The sequence below is a fragment of the Manis javanica genome, chromosome 2 (assembly GCF_040802235.1).
Source record: "Manis javanica isolate MJ-LG chromosome 2, MJ_LKY, whole genome shotgun sequence".
Taxonomy (NCBI): domain Eukaryota; kingdom Metazoa; phylum Chordata; class Mammalia; order Pholidota; family Manidae; genus Manis; species Manis javanica.
The window spans coordinates 123,331,635-123,355,076 of NC_133157.1; the positions used below are offsets into that span (position 1 = coordinate 123,331,635).

Genomic DNA, 23,442 nt, shown 5'->3' on the forward strand with positions numbered 1-23,442 from the left:
CATAAAACTCTTAGAAGAAAACGTGGGCAAAACTCTCTTGAATATAAACATGAGGACATTTTTGTGAATATGTCTCCTTGGGCAAAGGAAACAAAAGCAAAAATGAACAAGTATGACTATATCAAACTAAAAAGCTTCTGTACAGCAAAGGACACCATCAGCAGAACAAAAAGGCATCCTACAGTATGGGAGAATATATTCATAGATGACATATATCCGAAAAGAGGTTGACATCCAAAATATTTAAAGAGCTTGCAAGCCTTAACAACCAAAAAGCAAGTAACCTGATTAAAAAATGGGCAGAGAATCTGAACAGCCACCTCTCCAAAGAAGAAATTCAGTGGGCCAACAGGCACATGAAAAGATGCTCCACATCACTAATCATCAGGGAAATGAAAATTAAAACCACAGTGAGATGTTACCTCACACCAGTTAGGATGGCCAACATCCAAAAGACAAACAACAACAAATGCTGGCGAGAAGTGGAGAAAGGAGAACCCTCCTCCTACAGTGCTGGTGGGAATGTATAAATTAGTTCAACCATTGTGGAAAGCAGTATGGAGGTTCCTCAAAAAACTCAAAATAGAAATACCATTTGACCCAGGAATTCCACTCCTAGGAATTTACCCTAAGAATACAGGATCACAGATTCAAAAAGACTTAATGCACCCCTATGTTTATCGCAGCACTATTTACAAATGCCAAGAAATGGAAGCAACCTACATGTCCATCAGATTATTAATGGATAAAGAAGATGTGGTACATAGACACAATGGAATATTATTCAGCCATAAAAGAAAACAAATCCTGCCATTTGCAACAACATGGAAGGAGCTAGAGGGTATTATACTCAGTTAAATAAGCCAGGCGGGAAAGACAAGTACCATATCATTTCACTCATCTGTGGAGTATAACAACAAAGCAAAACTGAAGGAACAAAACAGCAGCAGACTCACAGAACTCAAGAATGGACTAATGTTTATCAAAGGGAAAGGGACTGGGGAGGTTGGGGGGAAACGGAGGGATAAGGGGATTAAGGGGCATTATGATTAACACACATAATATAGTGGGGACATGGGGAAGGAAGTATAGCACAGAGAAGATAGTGACTCTATAGCATCTTACTATGCTGATGGACAGTGACTGTAATGGGGTATGTGGGACTTTTTAATAGGGGGAAGGCAGTAATCACAATTTTCCTCATGTGAAACCTGAGTTTACGACTGTATATTAATGACACCGTAATTTTAAAAAAGATGTTGTCACCTTGGGATAATTAATGTGCTCATTCTTAAATGTTTAAGCCTTTAAGATAATATTAGAGACATGTTAAAAACTGTCTTATGACTTGAATTCAAATGCTTATTTGATAACACACTTACGATTTTAATTTGAAAAGTATAACATAATTTGCAAATTGTATTTAAGTGTAGGATAACTTGACCTACTACATTAATAATTTTTAATTATTAGATTTTCAGGGCTAACAAGTTTAAATGCTTAAGAATATTTAGTTAAATGATTAGAAAGTCTAGAAAGTGTTATCAATCCTTGTAAGATATCTGTGTCAGTCATTTGGAGTATTTAAAAGACTGAAACATACTAAATTTTTATACAGGTTCAGGCATTTAAAAGAATTAAATTAGTCATGTCTGCTTGGGCAGCTTAAGGTTATATTTATGAGTCATCAGGGGAACAAAGTTGACTGAAGGTTTCTTCTATTCAAAGATTGTTAGGTTCAGAAATTGAATAAAATGATGTGTCAAGAGAATAAAAAGACAAGACACAGACTGGGAGAAAATATTTGCTAAAGACATATCTGATTAAGGACTGTCATCCAAAATACAGAGAGCACCTTTAAAACTCAACAATAAAAAAAACCAAACAACCCAATTAAAAAATGGGCCAAAGACCTTAACAGACACCTCATCAAAGTAGATGTTTAGATGGGAAATGAGCATATAAAAGATGACATCACATGTCATCAGGGAAATTCAAATGAGCCCACAGTGAAGTACTGCTACATACCTCTTAGAATGGCAAAAGCCAAAACACCAGCACCACAAAGTACTGTTGAAGATGTGGAGCAACAGGAAACTCTTATTCATCGCTGGAGGGAATGCAAACTGGTAGAGCTACTCTGGAGTACACTTTGGGGGTTTCTTACAAAAGTAAACACACTCCTACCATAGGATCAAGCAATTCAGACCTTTGGTATTTATCCAAAGGAACTGGAAACTTGTGTCTACAAAAAATATGCATGGATGTGTTGTAGCAAGTTTGCTCATAACTGCCAAAACTTGAAGCAACTAAGATGTCCTTCAGTAGGTGAGTGGATAAATAAACTGTGGTACAGCCAGACAATGGAATATTATTCAGCACTAAAAAGAAATGAGCCATCAAACTATGAAGACATGGTGGAACCTGAAATGCAAATCACTATGTGAAAGAAACCAATCTGAAAAGGCTCCAATCCATACGATTCCAACTATATGTTATCCTGGAAAAGGCAAAACTATGGAGAGACAGCAAAAAGAGCAGTGGTTGACAGGGGTTAGAGGGAAGGGAGGAATGAACAGGTGGAACAGAGGATTTTTAGAGCAGTGAAGCTACTCTGTGTGATACCATAATGTCATTAAACATCTTTCCAAAGTCAAACAAAGTACACCACCAAGAGTGACCCCTAATGTAAACTGTAGACCTTGGATGATTATGTGACAGCGTAGGTTTACTGATTTAACTAACAAATGTCCTGCTCTAGTGCAGGAAGTTGATAATGGGGAGGCTGTGTGTTGGGGGGACAAGGGTTATATGAGAACTCTGCTTTTTTCACTCAGTTTTGTTGTGAACCTAAAATAGCTCTAAAAAATAAGTGTTTTTTAAACAAGGTGTATCAGCAAAGCAAAGCTTAAGGAAAACTGTACTTAGATTCAAAATCATTAATATGTTACATTAATGATCAAAAGCATGCATTCTTTGAATATTTAAAACAACTAACAGGTGAACTGCCTGTTCCTAGTTTCATATTTATCCATCAAGACTGAGGTCAGATCTAGACTCACAAATGTGGTTAATGCATGTACTCACCCTCTGGTATTTTGTTAACTAGTCTCTACCTCTGGTCCTGCCAACTCTGCAATCCACCTTCCAAACTGCTTGTCATAGTCATCTTTCTAGCAGGCAAATCCCATTACCTTTTGTTCCCAGTGAACATCTTTCAGTGGCCCCTCTTTCCTTAAGAGGAAGTTCTGCTCCTTACCAAGGCACTCAGATAAGATTCTATACCTTCTGGTGCCAGCCTGCCTCTGCACTTTCATTTCCAGCTACTTTTCTCTCACGTTTTTCAGCCAGCCAAACTCCTTGTAGAGTGCCAATAATTCCACACGATTGTTATCCCTTGGTCTCACCTTGTGCTGTGTTTTTCCTCATTCTTCACACATGATCTCTTCTCAGAACCTTTCAGTGACCATCTGACTTCATGTTTCTGTAACTTTCTCTTTATTATCATAGAATTGACTACATTTCATTGAAATTATTCTCAGCCTATGTGTCTTTAAATTCACTGAGGATAAACTCATCAAGGACAGAGACTATGCCTAATTCATATGTCAAATTCCTAACATAAGGCCTGGTACACAGCTGGCATTCAGTGCTTGTCAAATTATTCTTTGGTATTACTCAAGTGATAGCAAAGTTTCCTTTACTCCTTTCGAGAGGGGTGAGAGAGAGGGCAACCCTTGGACCTCAGTCTAGGTGGGGATTACCATGGACCATGACAAAGTGATGCCATCAAAGGCTGGGGAATGTGGCACTACCCAGTCCAGTTCTGGGAAAGCCAAGACGCTGATCTGCCATCGAGAAGGACAGAGAAGACAGGATGGGGAGGGGGCTCTTTTGTCCCCTCCTGGCATAAGCTGGGAGCTCTGTCCTCTCGCTTTATCTCTAAATAAAAGCCTCCACTTGCTCTCCCCCCACCCAAAAAAAAAAAAGAAACAGGATGGGGAGCAGCAGGCTGGGGCCAGTGCATAGGGCAGGATGCTATCTGAGTCCGTGAACCAAGCAAACTGGAACTGGTGGGAGAAAAGGAGCAGCTCTACAATCAGCATTTGCAGTTGTGTATATTAAGGGATATTAATATGTACTCTAGGCTGAGGATGACTTTTGCAGATACTTGAAGGAATACAATGATTTTAACAATCTTCAAAGATTGCAATGAGATTAAATAGCCCTCAATTTTAGTCATACACAGTGAAAGTAGGAAATGACTCACAAATAAGCCACTCCTCCACCGTCCTTTACTGATAAAGAAACTTAGACCAGAGGAGGTTAGTTATTGGTCTAAGAGACACAGTTGAAGATAAGTAGTGCCAAGCACTTTAACCCACAGATCCTGACTCACTAGGCCAGAATTAAGTTTTACTTTAACCAACTGCCTTCCTTGTTCCTTTCATTCATTCCAAGTCATCAATGTTGGCTGAATTTTGACATTCTGGAGTTGTAACTTAATGTATTTTAAATGAAGACTAGGTATCAAATTAGTATGTTAAAATTATTACTGAATGACTAACTAAAAGTGATCTATATACCCCTCCCACCCAGAACAAAATGATTTTTTTAAATGAGGTTTTCCACAGAAATTCAACTCTGTGTGATGCTTTAAAACACTTAAAAATTTATTTTACAGGTATTATTTGATAATAACTCAAGTCACAACTGACAGTCCAAAGGAAATGTGCTAGATTGTGATTTTAGACTATCATAGGAAACGCAGGCAAGATTAAAGCAGGAAAAAAGGCATTGGCCTCTTAGACATAAGACAGATGACTTTGTGCAAAGAAAGACAAAATTCCTTTCATGACATGTTAAAACTTTAAGTGGGTTGAATCATAAAACTAGTAATCATTTATTTTAAAACTATGGCAGGAAAACAGTTTTGGAAATTATTTTTTGAAAAGCTCTTTAGAGTTTTCTAATTTGTGTTATTTTAGAGAGTATCTGATTTTTCTTTTCCTGGCATTCCTTTGGATTGTGCTGACTCACAAATGCACAAGTGAATTGTAGACCCCAGGAATATTTAAAGGGACACACACACAGTGGGTGCTGCCAACACCAATCAGACAAAGACAAGAGAAGAGGAAGGGAGACTCTTTTTACTGGAGAGTCACCAAAACAGTGCTATGGTAAACTGAAGGCAGCAAGCTGTGCTCAGAGGCTGTGGCAATCGTACTGCTTAACTTGATATTGAAGTTGCGTCTTTCCAAAATGGAACTGAAGCAGCTATGACAAAGGACAAATCCAAGAAAGCCAGTGAGAGAGCATAAAAAAATCAGGACTGGGAAAAAGAGGAAATAAACCCCATGCAAGTAAATTCTACCGTCCCCGAACCAGGACAGTGAGAGTTCGAACCAGGACAGTGAGAGTTTCGGAGTCTCTGCTTTTATATGGCCGGTCCTGGGAGAATCACCTTGAACCTACAAAAATCTTCAAAGACTAGTTAGCAGGGGTTGTACTTCAGCTCCAGAGACAAAATGTATTTTCGTTTACCCTAAGCTGTATGTTTGGATGACTGGATGTTCAATAAACACTGAGTATGTTTAAGTTTGGCATATACAGTTTTAAATAAATGAATTATATTTGTCAGTAGATGCTAACTGCAGGACAGGTTTCATTTTAATGTCACTAAACATCCCTCTACCAAGCAAGAGAAAGGAGTTGAGCCAAATATAAGTGAAACATTGCCTCTAATGAGCGGGACTTAGAAATAAACAAACCAATTAAAAATGATTCCCTGGTTCTAAGATAGCAACTTCTGGGGGAGGGAACTGGTAAGAGATCAGCTCTTCTGATAACAAACAGGGAAAAAACCTAGAGAGGCCCAGCACCTGGTGAGAAGCAGAAGCGGCTTGCTTGGTGTACCACATGCTGCCAGTTTGGAGGATGCCCTGAGATCCAGTTAACCTCTCCTGTCTTCCCCTAACCGGGCCACAGTTCAAGGGAGCGTCAACCACTAGGAACATTCACTGTATGAGTAAGGATTGGAGAAAAGGATGGGTGCTGCTTTTTACTTTATTCATTGCAACCCCAAATAACTGGCTTCTGCTTTAGGAGTCAGGATATCCCCTACCCCAGGGCTTAAATCAACTTGTCTCCACAGGTACAAGCTGTGGGTGAAGGCAGGGTCAGGGAGACGGCAGGGAAGAGCCAGATTTGAATCTGCATTTGGCAGGGGGCAGTGAGGGAGATGCACGGAAGTGGTCACGTCCAGAAAGGGATCAGAGTCCAGAAAGAGACAGAGCTAAACCGACTGGTATCCTGCCAGCCAGCTGGAGCAGAAATAATCTCATTTGTACTCCTGATGCAGCTAATTTAGGATTTACATTGTGCTGAAACACTCAGAGGAGGACAAGGTCTTGGTTCATTGAGCCAGAACAAGAGCAAAAAACCCACCGGGTCACCTATGGTGCTTGGGACATAAGAATTGAGCATAAGAATGGGACTACCTATGGAACAGGTGGCATGTGGAGTCTCCTGGAGTATCTCTCATAGCTTGTCTGCAATCTCTGGATGGTGATCTTATGTTATCTGGAATATGACTGAAACTCATGTCTTCTGAGTTAGGAACTTCCTCTCCCATTGATGAATCAATTACAAACACATTTCACTAGTAAGAAAAAACCTATTTCACTAGGAAATGTACTAAGATCATCTCTGAGTCCAGATGTTACAGTTCAGATGTGCCCAAAAGGTGGCCAGGTAAAGTTAACAGCACCATTTTCAGCATGATTGATGTCCATCCCCCAGCCCTCATGTGCACTACTCTACTCTTTACAGAGATAGCCACAATAAATTCTATAAACTTAGTGATTTTAATGAGACTTAGTAATAATTATATATTATTTGTAATTAATAGAATATCTGATTATTAAATTAATTATAATTACTTAGTAAGTTTAGCAATCTCTCAGTTGTTCAACTCCTATTCAGTCGTCATCATTTTTCTCCCAACAGCAAAGGCTGCTGTTGGTCAAGCAAATTCTCCTGCTCTCATATATCAATCCAATTACCCTGCCACCTTTGGCGGGGGGGTGGCCAGAACGGGTCACGAATCTATTGAAGAATGTAGCATTCAGATATGAAGATGATCAAGTTAGTGCCTCTATTTCTAAACCAAAAAGTCACTCAACTGCAGCTTAAGACTTTCTTTGAGTAAACTATTTGTCTAACGATGCAGTGGCAACCTTAGCTTGCTTCCCTCTTGCCCATATAATTCATACTATTCTGGCAAAAACTCAGAACTCTTTAGGGATATCATGGTAACAATTCCTCTGTGGCCCCAAGAGGAGTTACTTCTTGCTTGGTCCGGGAAACAGCCTGCCAGTTCCTCTATGGCTCTTCAACCTTTCACCCACTCTCCCCACAACGAATAAATTCGCCTAGACACAGCATAGCAATGTTGATACAGCACTCAAAGAGGACCTCTGAATTTTGGGGCTGTCAAAGCAATCAGGTAGGGAGTCTCCTCATCAAAATCTGAATTCCTCTTGGCTATGGAGAAAGGCCACACTAGAAAAATTAACTCTAAAATGTGAAATGTTTCCTGATGGACAAAGATTACCCTGGATTTACCTACGCCTCCCTTGAAAGTAGGGCCCTAATTAATTTCAAGTCAAAGGAAAAGCCATTCATGTGTCCTTCCCCAGCCTACCTAGGGTGCCAGAGACCACGCTTGATTCCCTAGTTTCAAGGTCCTGAGAATATCCTCCTCACAGCCTGCAGCAAGGACACCCAAAGTGGAGGCAAAAGCTTTCAAAAAGAAGGCTTACTTACTATTATTTAATAGTAAAGTCTTCTAGTCGCAAATTTGGAGAAAATGCACTTAATAGCAAATTTTTCTCTATGTCAAGAACATGACCATCTTCAGAAATACTACTTCCTGGTAAGCAAATGGATCAATGGACTAAAGGTTATCATTGACAGCCTTTCATTTTCAAAGGGTCATGTTTCTCTTAAAAATGTGCTACCAAGTGATTAGATTCAGTAACTTCACTGCACTAAATTTGAATGATTTTTGTAAAGTTTCACTTCTGTCACCACCTCTACATTTTATATCCTGCTGATAAAATTCTCCAAACTTTTGGAGAAGAATTAGGTATTATTTTTAGCTCAAATTCTTAGTAGAAATCTGATAGCCCAAGGAATGGCAGTAAATTTAGACACCTGTAAGTCCGGGGAGAGGAAAATCTGGGGCAAAATACCTCTAAAACCAAAATCAGTCAAAGGGAGAAATAAAGTTTAAAACCCCGTTTATTGCTGCAGTCTGGGCCGTCTCTCCCTCCTGCTCCTGCAGAAGCAAGCAGGGACCTCCCCCTAACCTCTCAGGTTCACATAAGCCCTGAGATGAACTTCTCTCCACCCCTGAGGAGATGCTAATGCACTAAAGCCAGGTGAGATATTCTGGATGTATTACAATTTTACCCACAGGCCACCCCTCCAGAAATCTCACCTTACAATCTACTCATTCCCCCTCTTCTGCAATGGTCCCTGGGTGAGAAAACTGGAGCATTTTGACCAGACTAATGACATACAATAGCAACAGCAATAAAATCATGATAATCCTCAAGTGGGAGGATTCAGCTAGGTTCAAAGTCTTATGCAGATTGTCAATTCCATAGCCAGGCAGTAGCTGAGGGTTCAGAGCAATCATCATGTGGCAGCTGAAGCCAGGGGGTGCATTCAGGCTGCAGAGACTGTAGGAGAAAATAATCTTAAGTGTGATAAGATACATGTTTTAATGACACCAGCAAAAGCAAATCTTGCCCATCAGGTAGGATACATGCAAGAGTGAGAGTGGTCCTCTGACAGGACAGTGGCAGGAATGGGATCTCATCCTCATCTAGTATACCAGACTTTCACCCCCCTCCCCGTGCGAGTTACAGATGGGTCAGTATATAGGGCTACGGGAGGTACATGCACTGGCCGTAAAGATAAAACAAAACTTCCCTGCAAGATGCTCTTACCTCCTGGACATTTTGGGTACACTACTGTGATCTTTGGGGGCCACTCCACTGTTACTCTAGGAATACATACAAGGCCAGCTTCCAAGCCTTTCCCCCAAGGTGCCCGAAGGGCCAGCCATCACTGTTGCGTGTGTCAAAATGTCCAGGGCCATGTCCATTCAATAGTGTCTCCAGGGCTTAATGCAATAGGAGCTGGCAGCAGGATGTTGCTCTGCTGGCCATATCCTGGCTTCAATAACTCTTCTTTGGTTTCGACGTACAATTGTATAGGAGAGGCAGCAAGGTGAGTGAGCATATTCACAAAGCTCAAAGCTCCTTTACGTGGCTCCTCATTCAAAACTGCACCACTGTCCATAGGTGAACTGACCAGCCCCATAGACTATTGGTGTCCAACTTCAGGCCAGATTTCAACAAACTGTTGTACCTCTCTATCATGCCTGCCCCAGTAGGATTACATGGTACATGAAATTTCCATTTTATTCCTAATTGCTGCACCCATTCTTGTAACGCATGTCCAGAAACGCATGTCCCTTGATCGCTCTCAATCATCTGCAGCCGGCCATAGGCTGCAAAGAGACGCTCCAGGTTCCTCTTGGTGGTTTGCTGGTCTGCATATCATGCAGGAAAAGCAAACAATAGTTCAGTAGTCGTGTCCACACAAGTCATGGCATACCGATATCCTTCTGATATAGGCAGAGGACCAATATAGTCTATTTGCCACCTGAGAAGGGATATTGGCCCCCTTACTATTGTCCCTTGTTGCTGTGGGACTAGGTGTAAGTCCCTCTTAGAGCACACAAGGCACTCCTTCTGGGCTCGTACTTCTTCAGAGGTCAATGGCAAGCCCCACCGATGGGCTACAGTCCACATTGTCTTTTGCCCCATGTGCAACAAACGCTGGTGTAGCCACTGGGCCATATCAGAGGCAGGCTTTCCTTCCAGCTAATGCACCTGGGCCAGTGTGTCTGCTTCATCATTCCCTGGGGATGCCAAAGGCAAATGGCCAGTCACATGATATATAGTAACAGTCTTAGTCTGACCAGAGGCCCCTAGTCTTGCCACAACTCTTGTCCCCAAAGGGGCTGGTGACTGACCACCCAGTTGGCATGATTCCATGTCGGTAGCCACAGGGTCAAGCCCTGACAGACGGCCCAGCTGTCAGGACAGACAACTATGGGGGAAGGTTCCTGGGTGATCACAAACCGTACTGCCTGCAACTCAGCCCATTGACTCCTCTTCCCCTCTCCGTCCTCCATCCATATTGTCTCAGTCTTAGGATGGAAAGCCACAGCCCTCCACTTTGGGGGCTGCCCACAACCCCCAAGCATCTTCAAAGTATAGGGGCTTTTCCCTCCTGATAAGGAGTCTAGGCTGACCATGGCTTAAAAGCAAGTTCTTCCTGCTTTCCACTGGTATAGGTGACTGGCCCCAATAAGCGTTGGAGTTCTCCACTTAAGGGGCTAGTAGAGAGGGCACTATGCTGCTGTAAATATGCGCCCCATTTAGCCAGTGTAGGTTTCTGTGCCACACCACTCCATGGCTTTGGGTCCAGTCTCACACCCACCCTGCGATGGGATAGGTGGTTATTACCTTGGTCAGATCTGTTCTAGTAATGGGCTCCATAGCTAGCAAGACATGGTACACAGCAATCAGTTCCTTCTCTATCAAGGTGGACCAGACCTCTGCTCCTTTCCATAGTTGTGACCAGAATCCAATGGGTTGGCATGTCCATTCAAGCTGCTGCCAATGACCCCATCCATAACCATCTTCGGTTACATGAACATCTAGCTCACAGGGCCTTGATGAGTCCATTACACTCAAAGCTTGTCTGGCCTTGACTGCCCACTTGGCAACAGTACAAGCAGCTGCACATGTCTCATCCCAGTCCCACCTGATGCCCTTCCATACCAACCAGTATAAGGGCTTCAGAATGTGTGCCAAGTGCGGGATAAACACTCTCCAGTAGCCCAAAAGATCCAAAAACTCTTGTAATACTGCCACAGTGGTAGGGGTGGGGAAAGCCTGGACCTTGTCTATAACTGCTTCAGGAACAACTTTAGTTTTGCCCAACCAGACAAGGCCCAAGAATTTCAAAGACAAACCAGGTCCCTGAACCTTAGTGCTGTTCACAGCCCATCCTTCTTCCTGTAGATGTTGCAGCATTCTAGGAACTGTCCCTTCTAAATCTGAAAGAGAATCAGATGTGAGCATAATATCATCAATGTAGTGATACAACCGCACTGTTGCGGTTTCTTCCATGTGGCCAAGTCCTGGGCTACAAGTCCATGACAGATGGTGGGACTGTGGAGATATCCCTGTGGAAAGACAGTGAGTGTCCACTGCCAGCCTTCCCACGTGAAGGCAAACTGTTCCTGGCTTTCCTGCGCTATGTCAATAGAGAAGAAAGCATTAGCAAGGTCTACTAAATAATGATACGTTCCCAGTTCATGGCTGAGGGTGTCCAGAATGTCTGCTATAGAGCAGACAGCAGCATGCAAAGGGGGTGTGACTTAATTCAGTCCCCTGTAGTCCACAGTCATATGCCAGGAGACGTCTGGCTTTCTCACCGGCCACACTGGAGAATTAAAAGGACTTTGAGTGGGGTTTATGATGCTCACCCTCTCCAATTCCTGTACATTTTCTCCAATTTCATTGTGCCCCCCACCCCGAGGCAATTCATACCGTTTACTATTTGTCACCCGCCGAGGTACAAGCAGAGCTACAGGTGTGTGCTTAGCATGTCCCCTCAGAACTGCCTTTACCACATGTACCCTCAGTCTGAACTCCCCTGCAGTGGTCTGTAACCACCAGCCCTGCAAGATATCTACCCCCAAAATATTTTCATGGATGGGAGAAATATACACAGTATACTCTTTTGGGGGTAAACACCCTATTCCCAATGAGATTTGGGCTTTCTTCACTCTAATTGCCTTACCCCCATAGCCACCTATTACAGCAGGGGTGCCGGGAAAATGTTCAGGGTTGCCATGAATCAGAGAACACTCAGCTCCAGTGTCCACCAGCGCCAGGACACTGTACATTCACAGGGGACCAATGAATTGCTAATTCTACATGTGGCCTCTGGTCCTCACCATGTCCCCTAAAGTGGGGACTTTGACCACCCCCTCAGTCGAACCGCGATGCCCAATGGTCCTCCCATGGGGGTGAGGGCTCAGGCAAATCCTGAGTACTGTCTCCCATGAAGTTTTGCAGGGACACAGGCCAGGCATGAGGCCTTGACTCTGTTTTCTGTTTCCTGGACCTCAGCAGCTGGAACTGCTGCTCTGGCTTTAATTGGTGCCACAGTTCTAACAATATTCTATTGGCTGCCCATCAAGTTTTTCTTTCACTACCCGGGCCTTTATCAAATCAACCCACATCTGCGTCCTCAAGACCTTCACGGGGCCTTTTGTACTTCTCCTTTCAGTCATGGCCTGTACTTCCCTCCATGCCCTTATTTCAACTCCCCCGAGACCTGCTAAAATACGAGTGGCCTCACTTAAGGTGGGGGGCAATAGTCACTAGGGACCCAAAGAGAGATGGAGAGATGTGGGAGCTGTATGCAGCACCAGGTTTCTCATTCCCATAGTGAACACCTCCTCATCAGGGCCCTGGGGGTCCATATTACAGATAGTATTTTTCATACTCAATTCCCGCAGTACCTGCTGGAACTCTGCATACGTTTTCCAGCTACTGGGAAAATATGGTAAATCACCCTAATTAGGCCAAACGACCCTGATGGCAGCTGTCAGCCATTCCAGGAGTGTCTGATACCCTGAGGCGTGACAGGCACTTTGCAACCACTGCCCGAGGGAAGGATGAGTTGTCAGGGAAGCTATTCTACTCATCTTAGGACCGGACACAACAATGTTTTCCACCCCCATATCCCAGAGACGTAAAAGCCATGTAGGCAAACATTCCGATGGCCTCTGCCTATACCGGATGCTCATGTCCACCAGCTCATCCTGGGTATAGAGGCGGAGCATGGAGTGCTCCACAACCTGGGGAGGAGACTGGGCAGGCCTTTAATAAAACAGGAGAAAATGGTACTTCTGGCGGTGGCCTGGGTAGCAGATCCACCAGTGGCCCCACTTCCCCCTCTTCTCCCTCGGGCTCCTCCACCACCATTTCCAGGGCTTAATGCACACTCTTTCCTTCCCCTCCCCCATGGCCTCTTGCAATGCGGCTTTTCCTGCCATCTCCCCCCTCGCCGCTGCTAAGGAATCTTCTAGGAGTGTGACTTGCCTTTTCAGTGACTGTCTCTCTTCGTTCACAGCATCCCATAGGTTATCACCCAGCTCCTCCAAGTGATGCTGAAGTGTGTCTCGCTCCCACCTAAGTTCATCAATAATCCTCTCTTTCTGCTGCATAACATTTTCCACTATCTTGATGAAAAGAGAACCTACAATGCCAGCCACTACACGGCCCCCAAGGTCTCCAAGCAGTCTTCCAACTCCTGGAGGGCTAATTCTGCAGCTTCCGGTGTTTCCACCCTTCCCCAGTTCGGGCCCCACCCCTCTAAGAGGTACTTTACCCTAGACCAGTTCCCCACTAGGGGTTCCCAACTTGGAAGCCCTACAACTGATGGGATAATAACAGGTGAAGCAGCACCCTCTGCTGCTGTATCCGCTGGGCGTCCCCACTATCCACAGGAGCGGCCCTCCCAAAAGTCACACACATTATGACAGATTTCAGGTTCAGAGACACCCTGCCGACTGCCACCAGATGTAAGTCTGAGAAGAAGAAATCCCAGGGCAAAATACCTCTAAAAACTGAAATAACAACAAATGCTGGCAAGGATGTGGAGAAAGGGGATCCCTCCTACACTGCTGGTGGGAATGTAAATTTGTTCAAGCATTGGGGAAAGCAGTACGGAGGTTCCTCAAAAAACTCAAAGTGGAAATACCATTTGACCCAGGAATTCCACTCCTAAGAATTTACCCTAAGAATGCAACAGCCCAGTTTGAAAAAGGAGTGTCTAATTCCCTGAGGCGTGACGGGCATTTTCCAACCCCTACTGGAGGGTTGCACCCCTATGTTCACCGCAGCACTATTCACAATAGCCAAATGAAAGCAACCTAAGTGTCCATCAGTAGATGAATGGATAAAGAAGATGTGGTATATATACACAATGGAATATTATTCAGCCATAAGAAGTAAACAAATCCTACCATTTAATAACATGGATGGAGCTAGAGGGTATTATGCTCAGTGAAATAGGCCAGGCAAAGAAAGACAAGTATCAGATGATTTCACTCATCTGTGGAGTATAAGAACAAAGAAAAAACTGAAGGAACAAAACAGCAGAAGACTCACAGAACCCAAGAATGGACTAACAGTTACCAAAGGGAAAGGTCCTGGGGAGGATGGGTGGGAAGGAAAGGATAAGGGGAGGTGGAAAAGAAAGGGGGCATTATGATTAGCATGTATAATGTGGGGAGGGTACAGGGAGGGCTGTGCAACACAAAGAACACAAGTAGTGATTCTACAACATCTTACTACACTGATGGACAGTGACTAAAATGGGGTTTGTGCGGGGGGCATTTGGTGATGGGGGGAGTCTAGTAAACATAATGTTCCTCATGTAACTGTAGATTAATGATACAAAAAAAAACACCTGAAATCAATCAAAGGGAGAAATAACGTTTAAAATCCATTTATTGCTTACAAACTGCACTCCAGGACCATCTCTCTCTTCTGCTCTGTAAGAAGCAGGCCAGTAAGTAAGCCAGCCCCTCCCTTTAAAACTCTCAGGTTCAGACACACCATAGGTTGCCCAGGTAAACCCACTGACATGGAGATGAACTTCTCTCCTCCCCTGAGGATATGTAAATGCACTAAAGCCAGGAGAGATACTCTGGAAATGTTACAATTTTACCCACAAACCCACCCTATCTTAAGACAGGGCAGGCAGTCTTAACTAATATATACCCAGTGCTCGAAATTAACCACTATCTTGCAGAAAAACAGGATCAATAAATTCCTTGTGTTAAGTTTATCTTACAGAATTGTCTAGAGGACTGACTGTGGATGAGGACATAGTGTCCTTCACTGGAGAAAGAGACATCATGAGACCACAAGTCAGGCCTACACCTAACCCCCAACCCTGCCCTTTGCCCCATTCTTGAAAGCCTTAAAAGACAGAACCCTAAACCCTCGGTGCACCACCTCTAAGGTTGCCCGCATTCCCCATTAAGTGTGTACTTTTAAATAAAGCTTTCTCACTGCTCAACTTGTGTTTTATGTCTGCATTCTTCCAGTGGTAAGCATCTTTGTCTCTTTGCTATTTCATTTTATTTCCAAGTATTCACTGTATCTGGGAGGGGTTGCTAAGATCTCTGATTACCTATCATTTTGGTGACCTGGATGGAACTGCAGCTGCATGATCTGCTTGTTAGCAGCCTGCCTGAAAATGTCCTTCCGTTGAGAAGTTCTCAGAACATAATCTCGCTCCAGCCCATGCTCCATGACTCCCGAATCCTGGGGTAGTAGGGCTGGTCCCCACACCGTGCACATCCAAGCGGACAAGGGATGCCAGATGACCCTGGCTTTAAGAGTTAGCAAGGGAATCTATCTACCCTATGCCTAGCAGGAGTTCACAGAACTTTCCCTCCTTCTCTCTGCACTTTCCTGCTTCAGCCTCCTGCAGGGCATCTGCCATTCATTACTACTCTTGTTCTAATGAATTCCTTCCTTACCTACACTCTTCTGCCCTACTCAAGAATTCTTTCTCATTCAGAGTCAAGAACCCTTTCCCATCCAGGTTGAGGTTTCACCTGGTATGCAGTGAGAGACCTCCCCAGACGCAGCAACCAGGCAACAGTACGAAGCATCTGCACAAGCACAAGGGAGTTTTTGGTAGTATTCAGACTTCCCTACCCTTTACAGTGTGGATGGTATTCTTAGAATATATCTCAGTGGGAGAAAAGTAGGCAAGAGGGGGAACAAAGTATGTAAAGCAGGGGAGGAAGCTAGAAACACACACTCCACTTAGCAATACTGTTGTCAGGTAAGGTGCTGGCGGAGAGCACCACCATCCACAAACAGCCCTGTGTGCTGCCACGAACCAGGGTGGGCTTGGAATCCCCCAGATGCAAGCCCCGGCCCGGATTCTGCCCCCACTGGCTGAGTGACTGAGGCATGTGGCTTAACTCCACCATGTTTCAGTTTCCACATCTGTGACATGAGGGTCATGACAGCATACACTTCCCAGGGCTGTGGTGAAAACCTGTGTCACAGAACCTGCCAAGTAAGCAACTCCTACCCACTAAATCTGCTGGTCCCCAAGAACATGTCAGGAAAGGAAATGGCAGGTGGGTCAACTCCTTAAGACTAGTATTTCCTTTAAAGCCAAATAATAAGAACAAAGTCAAACAGCATGCAAAGTGGAGAAAGAGAAAATGCTTCTGTCAGTCTTAAAATCCTAGCTGCAGTCTATGCACCAAATCTATTAATAGAAATGGTCATTGTGAGCCTTTGCCAAAATATTGCGTACCCAATTTGGGGTTTGTTTTTCTGTTGTGTCTTTGCCATGTTCTGGGACCACTGTATACATGTACCCTGCTCTCCGTACATGTCTGCTCTTAAGGCCGGAGCAACCCTTACAACTGGTGAAGTCCATTAGATGGACTGGCATCAGGCAGTTAATGGAGTTTAAGCTCATAGGGAGGTGGGTGCAGAAAGGTTGTCCCACCCCAAGTACTCTGCTGACATCAGGAGAGTTTCCACTTCAACCCACTCCTTGGTGATCCAGCTTTGCTCTAACCACTCCCTATGGGGCTTCCAAATAGCTTGCTGAAGTCTCAACATCAAAGAAAATACTCCAGAAGGGTACAAAAGAAAAACACCCCTATGACTCCTTTTTGAGGGGCATGAGTGGAAGGAAATGTAAATCTCTGATAAAAGAAGAAATGATTACTTATAGATGTTAAGAGCCAAACCACATAGATTGGCAAGCATCAGCTTTTACAAGATTGATTATAAATAATGGAATGTTGCTTTCTGAAGTTCAGAAGTAAAATTTCATAGAAGACCACAAAAAATTAAAACAGAAACTATTTCCATGCCAAAATTCCTCCCTGCCTTCTCTGGCTTCCTTGCTGTGAGAAGATTTGACAGGACAGGTTCTACTGTCAGATGAACACCCTCCCATTAAGCAATTTGCTTTGTATTTAAGAAAAATACATAACAGGAAATCCCCACAATCTCTTCAAGGCTATAAGAATAAAACCTGATGCACTAACATGAAATGGGTTTTTACATTTAAAACTGCTTCTTTCCTTCTTCCTTTGAAAACAGTTTTACAATTGTCACCTGTTACATTTTAAACAACATACCAAGTGGTTAGAACAAAAACCTAAGTCTCAAATGGCATACAATGCTGTCATCTACAAAAGGGACCTTCTTCAAGTCACACAATGTGAAAATGAGCTTTTATAAATCCTTCAGGATACACAGAGTAAATTTTTTCCTGAGTAATGTTTCAAACATGGACTGGGAAGATTATTTTTAGTTATAGCTAAAAGCTTCACAAAGCCAATTTTTTTTTCTTTTCTCTTGGCTAGGGTTGCTTGGCTTTCATATGGTTTCTTATAAGTATGTGTCTACTTTTCATAGAGATATTTAAATCTACATACATAGATACACAGCACATGATCTTTCCCCCTTCTTTCTCTCCCCCATCAAAGTAATCAAATCTAAACTTATCTGGTTACAAGACCTCCAGCTATTTTAAAAATACTTTTGCAGTTAAATACCACTGTCAACTAGTGAAAGAAAATAACTGTGGGAAAGAAGAGGCAAATTGGGACTGGAATTCATTAACATGCTAGGCAATACTATTTTTCTTTTATTTAGAAGGCTGCGCTCACCCATTCCAGTGTAAAGACTATGACCACATATATGGCTCACTCAGTCTCCTCTTTGAGTATCAGCTAGGAGTTCCTCCTTTACTTACCTTGGCATTGATCTCTTTCATCTTCAATAAAACACCACCATTCACAATACTACTTTTTATTGGTATGGCACTCTGAGACTTAGCCAATACACATATACATTGCAAAACATATAGGTAGCACTTCCCATGTCCTAAGCATTGTGTGAAGGGTTCTGTATGTGTTCACTTATAAACCATATGCTGTGCAATGATTCCTCACTATAATCTCATAGGGTTTATTATATTGGTTACTTCAATTCTCTCCCCCTTTCTAATGAACCCCAATTTCTTGATTGGGCCACTACTTTGGGGTGGGGGCTGTCCTAGAAGGGGGTGGTCCTCCCTGGTCTAAGCTAATTAAGGAGGCCCTGTAGGTACAAGCAGTGACACACTTGTGGTCAATGAAATGATAAAGTCTCCTGGTAGTGAGCATGGGGAATTGTTCGTGAGAATAATTTTTTTGTTCTCCCCTTATGGGTCTTGTTGTGTCTGGAGCTGATGCCTCGCACTGCCACAGCCTTCTTGCTCTGAGGAGGCAAGCCAGCCTGAGGACAAGGCTCACAGAGGAATGCCAGGTCAGAGAGCTGCCCGCAGGGGTCCCTAAAACCTGACCAGACTCTGCCTGGAGCTGCACAGCTTTTGCTTTTTTTTAACCTCATGTGCATTTCCTCATTGTTTTCAATTAATTGAGTCCATATTTCTTTCTTTCTTGCTGCCAAAGGCATCATTAATAATATAATTTACTCTACAGATGAAGAAAGAAAAGACCAAGAGAGTGAATGACTTGCAGAAAAATCACTGCTGGTAAATACTCTAATCTAGGGACTCAAGTTCATGTACAAAATTAAAAAGGACTGCTAAGAGGTCTTCCCAACACCAACATCTTATACTTATATGTTCATGTAGTTATCACACAAACTCACAGCACACTAATCTTGTAATTATGATTAGCAACTTCATGAACTAAAACTCAATTATGTATTTCTTCTTCGTACTACCAAAAAGATTGTAAGATTTTGATTTTGTATGTGTGTGATTTATAGGTTTACGTCACTGAAGGACTCATGAGGCATATGGAAAGGCGAACATGTTGTCATATTTTATTAAACTCTAATGGTTGTGACTATAACAGTTCATGTGAGTAAAAACAGAGCCATGAGACTCAAAGCATATGAACAAGGCAGCAAACTGTTAATGCTTCTCTCAGGTGATGGTGCTTCATTAGCATTCGATGCAAACAGTTTGGGGGTTTTGGCATCATGCAAAACCGAACCCAGAGGGGGCTCATCCCTAAAAAGAGGGCTTCCTTACCATGCATGAACTGTAAAATGACATGTGGAAAAGATAAATCCGACACAAACGTGCAGCGAATAGGATTCAGAATATAATTCACTCTGGCTGATAAATCATTGAGTTCTACGAAAACAAATGAAGAGTTCATTTTCACTGACTACACATCATTAAGAGTCTCTAGCATAGAAAATGTATCTCCCATCCAGACATCTTGCTTCTATGTCCTCTTTGTGAGCTTTTCCCCACATGATCCTAAGGTGATGTCTCAATATACTTTCAATATACTTGCCACAGTCTGTGGACAAGCAGCATCTGGAAGTGATATAAAAAGCCCCCAGCATCGCTTCTTGGGGCTTGAGTTGCTTTAAAATTGTAACGTTTGTCAGGAAGCATCTCTCCTCCACTATCCAGTTTCTATGTAGAGGGTCTTTCATTAGAGGAAGCTTCCTGGTCCCTATGGACCCTCACACACACCCCCTGGGATGAGGGATCAATTCTGCTTGGTGTATTTGGAAATAGGAACTGCATGTGCAGCGCTTAGCCCTCCCCTGATTCTCTTGGGAGCTCCCAGTCCCATCTTCTCAACAAAGCTGGAAACATTCGAGTGTTAGGTGCCACAGACATGGGCTGCGGCCCTCCAGGGCCACCTGTGCCTGCCTGGACAGGCCAGTCCATGGAATCCTGAGTCTGCGAATCAGCCCTTTCACCTGCAGACAGGAACCACATTCTCCAGTACCACCTGGATCAATTAAGAAAAGGGGAGAGAGGGGGGCAATCTTCAACTCAAATCAGAACACAGGCCAGGAAGTCTATGGTAGCTACTTATGGAGCTTCCTCAAATGCTGACATTTTCTGAAAAGGAGAGGCTTCACCAGGTCTTACTTTTTCATAGAGCTTGATGGCATTCGAAGCACTCTCCTGCATCATCTGCCTTTGGCCCATCTTGCCAAACTTGATGGGAAAGCAAGGTTTATCATACCAGCTGGACTCCAATGTGGAAACTGAGACCTAGAAATGTAAGTGATCTCCCAGAGTACTGAGCCCCGTACCATGTTCCAGATCTCTAGCTCTCATGCTTCTGTTCTTTCTGGAATACCTTGCCCTCCTGGTTTCCTCCAGCACCATAAGCATCCAATGAGCTGCGTGACTTAACCAGGATGGGGCAGGAAGTGGACCCAGGCCTTTCTCAACCTCCCCCCAACATAGCTGCTTCTGCCTTTTAAAAGCTGCTCTGCTTCAATACACAATTATTTGACTTTGGTGCCATTTAATAAACAGCCTCATTTCCTGGAAGCCCCAACTCTAATTTTCCAAGCTTCAGAGGTTTCTACCAGGCAAAGCAGATAATTAATTCTTTTGTTTTTTAAGTGACCTGTTTTTCATTTTTAAACAGCATGTCTCTACCCAGATTAGAGACTCTTGAAAAGTTCTCCAAAAACGGAATAATAGCTGAGCAATTACAAAGCGTTTTGCAAAGTCAGGCATGTCATTAAACCCTTCTACTTCAATTTCTGTGTCCACAGTTTAGATTGGGAATCTGTCTACTCACAGGGGTAGTGTCAAGGCTAATTACTCGAACACATAAATTTACAAAGTTACCATAGTTTGAAGGGAAAAAAAAAGCTTTTCTGTCACTATATGGAATCAGACCCCCAGGCCAGCCCCTGTCCTGAGATGCCAGCCTCCCTCCCTGTTCCTGGTGGCCGGTGGACCACATGTGCACCACAGAGTAAAACTAACTCCCTGAAGCGACCTGGAAAGGGTCAGCTGAGCCAACACCTGGGCAGAAAAGGCACGGCTGCTATCCTTTCTAGGAGGAACCAGGACATTCTCTTGCATTAACAGGACCTGCACAGTGAATACGCCTCACTCCTCCCAGACCTCCACAGGCTCACTCAGAGCCCTTCCCACTGCAGGCAGATATATGGGAAGGTGGGAAAGGGCTTCCCGAGGACCTACATGACCAGTGTCCTTTCCACACCTCAAATCTCAGCTCTTGCCACCCTCTTGCCCCAACACCCTCCATTCAGTGAAAGGCGGGGGGGCCAACCACACTCTTCCAAAATGGAAGTCTCCTCCATGACATCAGGGCAGGAATGATTGGCAGAGGGCCGCTGCTGTCTCCCCGTCAGTGGGAAAGTGTGAGCTCCCCTCTGACTCCCAGCACATTACCAACTTCTACTGGATTTTGGGCTTCCAGGCAAACCTGACCCAGCTCTCATATCCCCAAGGCCTCTTGCATGTGACCCCACCTTTTCCCCAGGCAGCATGATGTAGTAAAAAAGCACCAAACCAGATATTAGAGGACCTGATTTTCTTTTCCTACCTAACAAATTCTGTGGCCTTCAGTGAGTCACTTTCCTCCCTGTTCTCATCTATGATGACATCTGTGAGAAACAAAAGCACCCAAGAGCTAGGTAACATTCCAGAAAGGTCCAAGATGGTCAAAGAGCGTGGACAACTGCCCCTCTAATAGTGGGAGATAAGGAGTCACGGACAAAGCACCCCAAATCTGAAATAACCTAGGCCACCATAATAAAAGTTTGGGGATAGGTCAGGCCTGCTGGGTACAGTGGAAAAAAAAAACACCTCATCCCATGTAGACATCAAGGCCAGGTTTTGAAACTTCCTGTCTGGTATTTCCATTTATGCTTTCTGAACCTAGCCAAGCCAGTCGCCGTGTTCCATGTAATGCATCATCAACCAAACACAAGAACAGGGCAGTTCAGCGCAGGCCAAAGGTTTCCACTGCACCAAAATGACTATGCTGCTGGCAGGGACTGCCCACGTTCCTCTGCTCCTGTTTTTCTCTCAAAGTGTGTTTTTCCAGTTGTTATCTCTCTGGACAGAGGGGATACAGCTGACTAATTATCACTGATGCATATTCTAGTGATAGCACTTAAATGGAATATAAAAATTCATTCATGTGGCCAGCTATCCCACTAAGCTTGGTCTCATAATGGCCTTCAGAATGCAGGGGGGGAGGGAAGGGGAGAGTTGAAAGGGCACCAAGACCTGGTGGGAACCTGGGGAGCTGGGAGGCCACAGGCCATGGCTCAGAGGATGAGCTCTGGATGTGAGTCACAGTGGAGCCGAGGGCTGAGCTCATTGTCAGGAAGACCAAAACTGGGAGGTGCCCCCAAGCCAACAGAATACCCCCAGCTTTCTAGGAGGAAGGACAGTGAGTGAGAAGATCAAGAAGCCACCTAGTTGTCCTACTGACATGATCACCCCCCGAACCCCAAAATGGAACTGGCAGAGTGTTCTATGAAAACTCTCCTGCAGCCCAGAGAAGCCCCATGTGCACCTGACCCAATGTGCTGCCATTTCCTCCTTGCCCCAAGGCCCATCCTTTGAGGTCTGATGAGGGCCCACTCTATATCCACTAGTAATGAACGATCAGAAAGAGAAATTGAGGAAACAATCCCATTTACACTTGCATAAAAGAATATCTAGGAACAAATTTAGCCAAGGAGGTTAAAAGACCTGTACTCCAAAAGAGTATTTCTCTGTACTCTGTACTCTGAAAGACATTAATGAACAAAATTGAAGATGACCCAAATAAATGTAAAGATTCAGTGCTCATGGATTGGAAGAATATTGTAAAAATGCCCATCTACTGATTTAATATAATACCTATCAAAATCTTAATAGCATTTTTCACGGAACTAGAATAATAAAATTTATATGGAAACAAAGACTCCAAATAGCCAAAGCAATCTTAGGAACAAAGCTGAAGTTAATCACGCACCCAGATTTCAAACTATAATACAAAGCTATAGTAATCAAAACAGTACAGTACTACCACAAGAACAGAGGTACACTTAAATGGAACAGAATAGAACACAGAAATAAACCCATGGTTATATGGCCAATTAATCTGCAGCAAAGGAGGCAGAATATACAATGCGGAAAAGACTAGTCAATAAATGGTATTGGGAAGACCAGACAGCAACACACAAAAGAATGTAAACAGACCACTTCCTCACAGCATACACAAAAATGAACTCAAAATGGATTAAAAGACCTAAGTCTAAGACCTGAAGCCATAAAATTCTTAGAAGAAAATTCAGGCAGGAAACTCTTCATCACTGGTCTTAGCAGAATTTTTTTTTTTTTCTGTATCTGTCACCTCAAACAAGGTCAACAAAAACAGCCAAAAGCACATCAAACTAGCAAGCTTGTGCACAGCAAAGG

The 23,442-nt window shown here is 43.6% G+C and overlaps 1 protein-coding gene and 1 long non-coding RNA gene across 4 annotated transcripts in view; one reads left to right on the plus strand and one right to left on the minus strand.

The window, feature by feature from the left end:
• Nucleotides 1–19,311, plus strand: part of LOC140847856 (uncharacterized) — a 112,804-nt gene extending 93,493 nt beyond the window's left edge. For all 3 annotated transcript variants that reach the window (XR_012128096.1, XR_012128099.1, XR_012128104.1), the window contains one exon: nucleotides 13,294–19,311. This is a non-coding gene — a long non-coding RNA (uncharacterized lncRNA). The remainder of the gene's footprint in view (nucleotides 1–13,293) is intronic.
• The window catches only part of LOC140847855 (serine/threonine-protein kinase TAO1-like), a 97,412-nt gene that overhangs the window by 68,242 nt on the left and 5,728 nt on the right, over nucleotides 1–23,442 (minus strand). The window lies entirely within an intron of this gene.